Source organism: Triticum aestivum, chromosome 3A, assembly GCF_018294505.1.
Source record: "Triticum aestivum cultivar Chinese Spring chromosome 3A, IWGSC CS RefSeq v2.1, whole genome shotgun sequence".
Lineage (NCBI taxonomy): Eukaryota > Viridiplantae > Streptophyta > Magnoliopsida > Poales > Poaceae > Triticum > Triticum aestivum.
Window position 1 is genome coordinate 35,920,911 of NC_057800.1, and position 11,766 is coordinate 35,932,676.

An 11,766-nucleotide genomic window follows, 5' to 3' on the forward strand; every position below is an offset into this window, starting at 1 on the left:
TTTGTTTCTTTCTGCTTTTCATGTTTTGAACAGAAAATAATTTGATAATTTCAGTGGCAAGAATTTTATATAATTTTATTTTAAAAAATACTAGAGGTTTATAAAAGCTTTTTAGTTCATTCCTTTTGCTATTAGAGTTTATAAAAGTTTTTTAGTTAATTTTATTTTTGCATGGTATCATCATTTCATCCACATAGTATGTGCAAGAAAATAGAGAGGGTTACATCAAAACTGGATGCACTTCGTGTACAAAACGGACAATCTCTTTCGAAGTATGAGGGTTTCATACGGAAACTCGTCTGGAACAAAGGGATTTTATTTATTTTTAACTTACTTGAACTCCAGAGTTTTTCTGTGTTCAAAATGCACCATTCAAAGCAACATCATCAATTTTCAACCCTTTCTGACTTCATTTGTTATTTTTCATGCATTTACTAATTATTTTGAGCTATAGGACCCTGAAATTGAAAAGCATTTCAAATGAACTCTGAAAAAGTTGAAAGTTGGCATGGTATCATCATTTCATCCACATAGCATGTGCAAGAAAGTAGAGAGGGTTACGGCAAAAACTGGATGCACTTCGTGTACAAAACGGACAATCTCTTTTCGAAGTATGAGGGTTTCATACGGAAACTCGTCTGTTACAAATGGATTTCATTTTTTAACTTGTTTGAACTCCAGAGTTTTTCTGTGTTCAAACTGCACCATTCAAAGACACATCATCAATTTTCAACCCTTTCTGACTTCATTTGTTATTTTTCATGCATTTACTGATTATTTTGAGCTATAAGACCCTAAAATTGAAAAGCATTTCAAATGAACTCTGAAAAGGTTGAAAGTTGGCATGGTATCATCATTTCACCCACATAGCATGTGCAAGAAAGTAGAGAGGGTTACGGCAAAAACTGGATGCATTCCGTGTACAAAACGGACAATCTCTTTCGAAGTATGAGGGTTTCATACGAAAACTCGTCTGTTACAAAGGGATTTTATTTTTTTTAACTTGTTTGAACTCCATAATTTTTCTGTGTTCAAAATGCACCATTCAAATCCACGTCATCAATTTAGTACATATAGCTCTCATGAATAGATAAGTGACCAAATTAATAGAAGTTCATCATCACATTAGAAACAAAGTACATACATAGTTCTCATTGAAAAACATATAGCTCTCCAGAGCATCTAGTTAAACCATACATTGAAACTATGTAAAACCTTTCAATGCAACAACAAATGCGATCATAATCACAACCAAGGTAAAAATTGATCCAACGGCATAATGATACCAAGCCTCGGTATGAATTGCATATTTTCTAATCTTTCTAATCTTCAACCGCATTGCATCCATCTTGATCTTGTGATCATCGACGACATCCGCAACATGTAACTCCAATATCATCTTCTCCTCTTCAATTTTTTTCCTTCAAGAAATTGTTTTCTTCTTCAACTAAATTTAACCTCTCGACAATAGGGTCGGTTGGAATTTCCGGTTCAACTACCTCCTACATAAATAAAATCTATGTCAACTTGATGGGCATAATTGTCATAAACAATAAATGAACAAAATAGTTATAAAAGATAATATATATACCACATCCGAATCATAGCCAGGACGAGGGCCGACGGGGGCGGATACCAAAACCATCGCACTATATACAAGTAATAATTAAAGTAAGAAAATTAGACAAGTATCTATCTAAAGTAAGATTTTTTTTCTTTCAGAAGAAGATAAGAACAAGAGGCTCACCACGGTGGTGCAGGCGGCGAGATCGGCGCGGGCGATCGACGGTGGCGAAGACGGGGACGGGACGTGATGGACCGCTAAACCTAGACAAATCTCGGGGAAAATGAAGCTTGGAGGTCGAGCTTCGAGAGGAGAAAGCTTAACTAGCGTGGCTCGGGCATTTCATCGAACACCTCATGTGCATAGGAGGTGAACTAGAGCATCCAAATCCCTCTCCTCGCCGGTCAGAAAAACAGAGCACTGTGGAGTGCTCTGCTGCGGCGACGGGGTATATATAGGCAACTCATTTGTCCCAGTTCGTGGCTGGAACCGGGACTAAAGCCCATCCTTCTGTCCCGGTTCGAGCCAAGAACCGGGACCAATGTTTGTGGGCCAGGAGCGAGGCCTATTGGTCCCGGTTCGTGCCTAGAACTGGGACAAATGGGTCCATATGAACCGGGTGTCAGGGAATTCAGCCCCTAGATCACTCAAATGCACGCGATCTGGTGGACACGAAGAACACGAACGCACGCGAGATACAGGAGGCGAGCACACAGGTTTTGGCGACGCGCCCTAATTTGCGTCTTTTCTGTTTCTTTCCTTATTCTCTTATAGGCAGCACGTACAACAGATCGTGGCCTATTCAATCGCTAAGTTTCCGCTCGATCCTATTCACCCGTGCCATCCCACGGAAGATCGCTCGGAAGCTGACCAGGACTACTACGAGTCAAAATAATCATGTGTGTGCGCATGCACACGTGACAGGCCCTATCTTATTTGCAACAAGTAAACTATAAACTGGAACGCTACAGACACATGCTACATCACAGCAACGTGCCATCCTACAGGAACGTGAAAACCAATGTAACAGAAACCAAGAAATGCAACGAGGTTAATTTCATGACATTCTTTCCCTTAACCTTGTTGCTCTTTCTCCAGCGCCTTCATCCCCATCTTCTCCTTGATCTCATGGAATTTCACTCTTCCCAAAGACTTTGTAAGGATGTCAGCAAGCTGGTTTTCAGTTCTCATGTGCTCAACATTGACCTTGCCGAATTCAACACAATCCCGTATGAAATGATAGCGAAGATCAATATGTTTACTTCTATCATGGTGGACAGGGTTCTTACTCAGAGATATCGCAGATTGGTTGTCCACCTTGAGCACAACTTGAACTGAATCTTCGCCAAGTAAATAAGCAAGTAAATGCCCCAGCCATATGCCCTGACATGCTGCGGATGCTGCTGCTATATACTCAGCTTCACATGAGGAGATGGCCACAATTTTTTGCATATGTGACACCCAGCTGATTGGGTTTGAACCAATGTAGAAGATGGGACCCGAGGTACTCTTTCTGTCATTGATGTCACCCGCATGATCACTATCATTGAACCCAACAAAATTCAACTGGTTCCTCTCCTCTCTCTTATGGAAACACCCATGATTCAGAGTGCCTCGCAACAGTGGCGGAGCGAGCGCCCAGCGACCCTGGGCAGTTGCCCGGGCTCGCTGGCACTCCGACGGCAACAGTGGTCGTACCACAATACGTGAAACTTCTCGATACGGAGTGAATTTACCCGGGCAAAACTGGATTAGGCCTCCTTCACAGCCCAGCCCAGTTATTTACTAGAACGTCCCGATCACTCCAGCCCACTAGAAAAAAAAAAGAATACCATCGATCGCTTCGCTCCAGCCCACGAGGCAACAGGGAATACCATCGATCACTCCAGAGTCCAGACAGTTCTCGGCTTCTTGCGTACTCGCGTCTCTTCGGTTTCTCCCAGGTGCGGCAGGGGCTTGAAGGCGAGGCGGCGAGGCGGCGATCTGGGGCTGGGCGAGCGGCAGGCCGACGGTGAGCCGGCAGTGGCCACGGTCGTCCCTTCCTTTGTCCCTTCCTCTCCTGAAGGCTGGGGAAGTTCCTTTCCTTCGACTTCCGGTAAGATCACGTACTTAATAAATGATTCGGGTTGAGATATTGATGTACTTAGGGCTTATTTAGGAACTTTTGATTGGGGACGATTATGACCAAAGTCCAAAGAGAAAATCTATTTGTTAGTTGTTGGAAACTATAGAAACTGCAAGTTCATTAGACTGACAAACTAGTATGCAGGTTGCAGACTCTTTCCTCTAGTAATTTTAAGAAATATTTCACCGATTTCACTTTGGCAACATCAAGAAATACTTGATAATCTAATACATGTAGTTGATGCAGGTAGCTTTGTTATTGTACTGTACTATGAACTTGTGATTAACCCATATTCTTATTTGTGTAAAAACTAACTTCAGATTTTTTACTCACTAAATTTCAGAGATGAGGAGGTTTTTGGTTAAGAGAGCAAGGACTGAAAATATGAATGATGTGCAACCTGAAGTAGAAGTAGAGCAAAGGACTGAAAATGTGAATGATGCGCAGCCTGAAATAGAAGTAGAGCCACCAGCGCCTAACGTTGCCAATGAATTTAATCCAAATGCGATTGAGCGCGATCCGGGAAAGAGGAAACAAATTTGTGAGTATCCTCCTGATATTCAAGACCAAGTGAGGAGAGCATATATATTGAAGGGTCCAATGCAACCAGATTTGAATAAATACCATCGTACTGAATTTGGAAGTTCGCGTTCCTCAAGAGCATTTTCCAAATCTTGGTATAAAAGGTACGACTGGATAGAATACAGTGAGTGGAAGAATGCAGCTTATTGTTTTTATTGTTTTCTCTTTAAGCAACCCGGAAGGGCTGAGCACTTTGGTTATGAAGTCTTCACCAAAGAAGGATTTACAGATTGGAAGCATGCATCTAAAGGCTTCAAAGATCATATTGGTGGTCATGGTAGTAGGCACAACTCTTGCATCAAGCATTATGATGATTATAATAATCAAAGACAAAGTGTGGCAAGTAACTTTGCTAGATCAAGCCAGAAATCAGAAGAAATGTATAAGATTCGTTTAACTTGTTCTGTAAGTTGTTCAAGATATCTCATTGCACAAGGCTTGGCATTCCGTGGACATGATGAATCAGCTACTTCTCTAAACAAGGGAAACTTTAGAGAGATGATAGATTTGGAAAAAACTAAGAATGAACAAGTCAGAGATGCTTTTAACCGTGGTGGCAGAAATTGCACAATGACATCTGGTGACATTCAAAAGGAGCTTGCAATGTGTTGTGCACATGAAGTTAGAAAGAAGATCATGGCAGAGCTTGGTGACAAACAATTCTCGGTGCTTATTGAAGAATCACGTGATATATTTGTGAAAGAGCAAATGGCTGTGATGTTGAGGTTAGTAGTTTCACTTTTATTTTGTTGTTTGTTTGTCATTTATTCTCTATGCAACCAACTGACATTATTGTGTTTTCCTATAGGTTTTTGAATGACAAAGGGAGGGTTGTGGAAAGATTCCTTGCTTTGCATCATGTCAAAGATACGACGTCCGAGTCACTAAAGGATGCTCTTTATGGCATTCTTGATCATTATAAGTTATCAATTTCAAGGATACGGGGTCAAGGATATGATGGGGCTTCAAATATGAGAGGTGAATTTAATGGTTTGCAGAAAAAGATCATAGATGAAAACCCCTATGCTTTCTATGTTCATTGCTATGCTCACCGTCTGCAATTGGTGGTCGTGTCTGTTGCTAGTAGTTGCTCATCTATTCATGATTTCTTTGAGTACATCTCCTTGATTGTGACTACAACAACAACATCTTGCAAGAGAAGGGATGCATTGACCGAGGCACAACACCAAGATATTCTGGATAGACTTGAGAGTGGTGAGATATCTACTGGAAGGGGCTTGCACCAATCATCTACTTTTTCTAGACCGGGGGATACTAGATGGGGTTCACATCATACTACCTTACTGCGTTTGGATCAAATGTGGTCCTCCGTGTTAAAGGTGCTTAGTACAGTTGATGAATATGGACGTGGACCATCTCAAGCAGCAGGTTTGATAGAAAAAATGGAGAGCTTTAAATTTGTTTTCATTCTGAAGCTTATGTTGAAGTTATTTGGCATCACAAATGAGCTTTCAAAAGTTTTGCAAAGAAAAGATCTCAATATTGTTCTTGCCATGGAATTAGTTAATGATGTCAAGGCTCGGTTGGCAACGTTCAGAGAGAGTGGTTGGGATAATTTATTTGGTGATGTCCAAGAATTTTGTGGTGCTAATAGTATTCTAGTACCAAATATGGACGAAGTAATACCAGTTCGTGGTCATTCAAGGAGAGAAGGGGGAACTGTTACTAATCTTCACCATTACCGTGCAGAGATTTTTTATGTTGCTATTGACAAAATTTGTGTGGAGATGGATCACCGCTTTAGTGAAGAAGCAAATTGTGTGCTTGATTGCTTCTCATGTCTTGACCCCAAGGACTCTTTCTCCAAGTTCAATGTTGATAAACTTGCTCTTCTTGCTGAAATTTATAATGAAGACTTCTCTAATGATGATCGTGGAACAATAAGAGAGTAGCTCCTCACTTATATAAGTCAAGTGAAAAGGCATGCTTCTTTTTCTACTTGTGATGATGTTCAAAGTTTGGCCGTGAAGATCGTTGAAACTAAGAAAAATCTGGTATTTCCATTGGTATACAAACTTATTGAGTTGGCTTTGATATTGCCGGTGTCAACTGCATCTGTTGAGAGAGCATTTTCAGCAATGAAGATTATCAAGAATAAATTGCGTAGCAAGATCAACAACGAATGGTTCAACGACTTGATGATATGTTACACCGAGCGAGAGTTATTCAAGTCAGTTGATGATAAAGATATTATTTGAACATTTACAGCAATGAAGTCTCGGAAAGGACATTTGCCTCGTGATTTTCTTTAGCACACTATTGGTACGTTCCATCTAACCTTTTCTATTGTTACAAGCTCTCTGTTTTGAATAAAAAAACAAATCACAACACTGAATTTTTGTGAATAACAAATCCATTTTCTTATCCTGTAGTGTCTTCTAGGATATATTGATGGTGTCATGGTGAGGATATATTGATGGTGTCATGGTGATTTAGACGGCTACACTTTTGTTGGCAAGATGGCTAGTTTGGCTGATTAGCTCTATGCCATTTGCTATCTGAAATGGAATATTGATATATTAGTTCGCTTAAATATTACATTTGTCCAGGGCCGTACCCGAGAAAATGGGGGCCCTGTTCAACATCCAAAATTAGGCCCTTGATATAACCATTGGCAATTAGGAAAACAAAAAATTATACTCAAGAAGCGATCTCAAAACTCAAAATTAGTACATTATTTGCAAACTCAAAATTTGTTTTTCATAAGCAATCTTCTCCAAAATGCCATTTGATTATTTTGCAAAAAACTAGCGCATTTTTTAGATGAATGATTAGTATATTATGTGTTAGAAATAGGACATAACACCCGCAAAAAAAGAAATAGGACATAACAACAGGGAATGAAACGAACTTTGGTTTATGAGTTCTGGTAGCCTGGTTAAAACTTTAGTCGGACAGCGTAGGTAGAAGCAGTAACAGAATCTAAGAAGCAGAGGAGACACCTGCTAAATAGATGTTGGATTGACCCGCAAAAAAATAGATGTTGGATTGAGGATGGAGCATACATATACATTGGGTTTATTTCAGAGAAACCGCCAAGGAATGAAGCCATGAGCCCTGTGATGGAGCAAGGGATTTGCATGGGTCACTGGAAGTGAAAGAGAATACAGAGAAAGAGAATAGGAAGGAGGAGAGGTGTGCGTGAGATGGAGTGCTGGGAGTTATTACGGTGCATGTTCCCAAGGAATACTAGTAGTATTAGTACTGCATATACTCAAAAAATGCATTGATTGGTCATTCATATTTGCATAAAGTGTTCAGAAAAAATAGTGTACAGAAAAAACTGGGGCCCCTGGTAACTTGGGGGCCCTGTGCAGTTGAACATGCTGCGCATGTGTCCCGTACGGGCCTGCATTTGTCTGACTGTTATGTTCGTATTTTCACTTCAATATTAATGTGGATTTGTGCTTTGCAAGTTTGATGCATAGTATATATTATTTACCCGGTACGAAATTTTTTATTTGCATGTTAGACATTCAGGCTTAAATTTGCCCGGGCTTCACAAAAGTTCTGGCTCCGCCCCTGCTCTTGTTGAACTTTCGGTGCTTCTTGGGCTTGTTCTCAGAGTGCTCACCACGCTCTCCACGCCGTCCGCCGCCGCGTCTGGACTGCCCTCGCCCACGGCCACCACGGCCACCGGCGCCGCTGCCGCTGCTGCTAGAACCCTCACCACTCAGCTTCTATTTGCCAAGCAGGTTCTCCAATGCCTTGGTCATGAGCATCAGCTGCTCATTCTTGTCGCCGCGATCACCACGGCGCCCGATCTCATTCTCCTCGAACGCGCGCAACCGGCCAACTGCCTCAGCCACGGACATGGTCTTCATGTCACCCCACTGTTCGACCGTCCCGATGATCTGCGAGAAATGATCAGGAACAGCACCAAACAGCCGCTTGACGACCGTCCTCTCCTGGAGATCCTCTCCTAGGGCACGGATCTCGCTGACGAGTGCATTCAGCCGGCGAGAGAATGCGGAAATCGTCTCGCCGTCATCCATTAGCATGCGGTAAACTTCCGCATCAGCTGATTTATGCGCGCCTCTGTGACACGCGCCTCGCCGATCCGCATCGTACGAATCACAGCCCAAGCCTCTTTCGCCATCTTGTACTCGACGAGCGCCATCATCACATCATCAGGAACGGACTGGGAGATCGCTGCCATCGCGCCCATATCTCGTTCCTCGTCGTACTCGGTGTCAGCCTCGACCGCCGACCACACGCCCAATGGACGCATGATGATCTTCACCTTGGCCGCCCAGAGATGGTAGTTCGATTCCATGAGCTGCGGGTACTGCATGGGGACGTTGGGGATCCTCGCCGTGCTCCGAACGACCATGGCGCCCTCCTCCGAGGAGCCGTCGCCCGTGCGCTTCCCCGGCGGCTGGTACTTCCCCGCCGCCAGCACCTCCTTCGGCACCTCATCGCCCGCCATCACCTCTGAACACCGCCGCCACTCTTCACCACTCTCGCCGCCGCAAGATCGCCTCCCTCAAACCGAGGCTCTGATGCCAATTGACAGGGAATTCAGCCCCTGGATCACTCAAACGCACGCGATCTGGTGGACACGAAGAACACGAACGCACGCGAGACACAGGAGGCGAGCACACAGGTTTTGGCGACGCGCCCTAATTTGCGTCTTTTCTGTTTCTTTCCTTATTCTCTTAGGCAGCACGTACAACAGATCGTGGCCTATTCAATCGCTAAGTTTCTGCTCGATCCTATTTACCCGTGCCATCCCACGGAAGATCGCTCGGAAGCTGACCAGGACTACTACGACTCAAACTAATCCTGTGTGTGCGCATGCACACGTGACAGGCCCTATCTTATTTGCAACAAGCAAACTATAAACTAGAACGCTACGGACACATGCTACATCACAGCAACGTGCCATCCTACAGGAACGTGAAAACCAATGTAACAGAAACCAAGAAATGCAACGAGGTTAATTTCATGACACCGGGACCAATGCCCACGAGGCCCCGACCGGCCCCCTGAGCTAAAGAACCGGGACGAATGCCCCCATCGGTCTCGGTTCGTGACTGAACCGGGACTAATGGGCTTGCCCTGCCCGAACCAAAGCCCTGTTTTCTACTAGTGATATGAGAACAATCTCACATGCCCTATGCCTGGTATGGTGTAATCCGAAAGGACTGAACTTATGATCCATGGGAGAGAATGTGTTCGTGGCGAGCTTTGAGAATAAGCGAGATCGAGATTGCATATGGGATGGAGGTCCTGGGGCGGTATGAAAGCACTATTTGTGTTGGAAATATTCAACATCCGATCATGCCTGTCTAAACTCAAATTTGATCGAATAAAGATCAGGGTGTTGGTGATGAACCAGCGTTTAAGTTTGGTGTCTCACATGGCCTATTAAGATCGCTGACATGGTGGGGGATCTGATCCAACTAGATGCTGATGCGCGTTGATATGTGTGGGGAGATTTCCCAAAGAAAAATAGTGTGGATTAACTAGAGCCGCTGGTGCGTTGGGTGCAGTTGGAGTCGCAAAGACGAAGGAGGTTGATTTTTTATATATATTCAGTATGAGGACCCTTCACTATTTGTGTTTCTCTTGTGGTTTAGGGCATCTCCAGCCACGCCTCCAGGAAGGCCTTCCCAGACGATTTTTTTTGCGCCGGCGTCAAAAAACGGCCCAGTCGCACCCCCAGGAGCCCGATTTTCGCCGGCCTGGGCCGAAAACAACGCCGGCGGACCCAGGCCGAACCCGGCGCGCTGGGGGGCGCCAGGGGGCGCCGGGGCGAGCTGTTTTGGTGCGAAAAGCCGCGGGCCAGCCGCGTCAGCGACACGGCGCCTCGTCTTTCCCCAAAGGCCTCGGTTCCCGCGGGGAATCAATGCCAAGGCTGCCGCCGGTCAGCCTTGCCATTGATTCCTCACGGGCGGCGCGTCACGGGACGGCGCGCCAATGCCTCCCCTTCCTCGCACGCGTACACACGGGTGCGGCGTGGCTATATAGCCGGTGGCCTGCACTCGCCTGTGCCCACACCAGCCCTGCCCCTCGCCGCCGCCCAGCCCCTCCCTCTCCCTACCTCTCCCGAGCGCCGCCGCCCAGCCCCTTCCTCTATCTCTCTACCTCTCCCGAGCCCGTCGCCATGGCGGAACGCTTCCCCGGAGACAAGGCGGCGGCCAACGGCTTTGGCCGCCGTTCGCTCCGCGAACAGGAGTCCTGGCTCCTGTTCCAGGCGAACATCCCGGCGCCGCCGGACATGCGCGCCGGGCCGACGGGGTGGAGACTCAGCACCGGGAGAGTGCCCATTCCCACGTTGCCCGACGCCGTGGCGAAGCCGACGTACTTCGCCGAGGAAGTTGAGGCCGTGTGCGCCTCCCTCACCGCCGCCCAACTCTCCCTCCCCCAGTACGCCGCCGACAACCACGCGGCTTGGGCGGCGTATTTTGAGCGCCGCCAGCAGCAGCGCTTGGCGTCCATCAACGGCGCGCCGGTGGTCGGCGGCCGGCAGAACAGCGAGGGGCGCCACCTGTGGTGGGGCGTCCCCGGCCGCACACTCGAGGGCGTGCCGACGTACCTCGAGGGCGGCAACGACCCGCCGTTGGCGTATCCGGCGAGGGCGGCCGCCCCGGCGCAGCACCGAGTGCGTTGGCCGAGCGGCGTCTCCGCCGCGGGCTCGGCCTTGACGCCGAGCAGCGCCGGAGTGCCAGAGGAGTGCGAGGAAGAGCGCGAGGAGGAAGAAGAGGAAGAGTCGAACCTCCTCGGCGCCCATGGCCCGTCGCGTCGGCGGTGCGCCGCGGCGGCCGACCTCGCCGAGGGGGTATGCCAATGGCGGGTTGTTGCCACCCTCGAGGTGCGTCAGTGATGTCTACTACACAACCTTCTTCTTGTAGACGTTGTTGGTTCTCCAAGTGCAGAGGTTTGTAGGACAGTAGCAAATTTCCCTCAAGTGGATGACCTAAGGTTTATCAATCCGTAGGAGGCGTAGGATGAAGATGGTCTCTCTCAAGCAACCCTGCAACCAAATAACAAAGAGTCTCTTGTGTCCCCAACACACCCAATACAATGGTAAATTGTATAGGTGCACTAGTTCGGCGAAGAGATGGTGATACAAGTGGTATATGGATAGTAGATAATAGTTTTTGTAATCTGAAAATATAAAAACAGCAAGGTAGCAAGTGATAAAAGTGAGCGTAAACGGTATTGCAATGCGTGGAAATAAGGCTTAGGGTTCATACTTTCGCTAGTCTAAGTTCCCTCAACAATGATAACATAATTGGATCATATAACTATCCCTCAACATGCAACAATGAGTCACTCAAAAGTCACTAATAGCGAAGAACGAACAAAGAGATTATGGTAGGGTACGAAACCACCTTAAAGTTATTCTTTCCAATCAATCCATTGGGCTATTCCTATAAGTGTCACAAACAGCCCTAGAGTTCGTACTAGAATAACACCTTAAGACATAAATCAACCAAAACCCTAATGTCACCTAGATACTCCAATG

The 11,766-nt window shown here is 46.0% G+C and overlaps 1 pseudogene; it reads left to right on the top strand.

Annotated features, from left to right (window-relative positions):
• Positions 1-4,034: 4,034 nt before the first annotated feature.
• LOC123057745 (zinc finger MYM-type protein 1-like) lies at positions 4,035-6,544 on the top strand (annotated as a pseudogene).
• Positions 6,545-11,766: the final 5,222 nt, after the last annotated feature.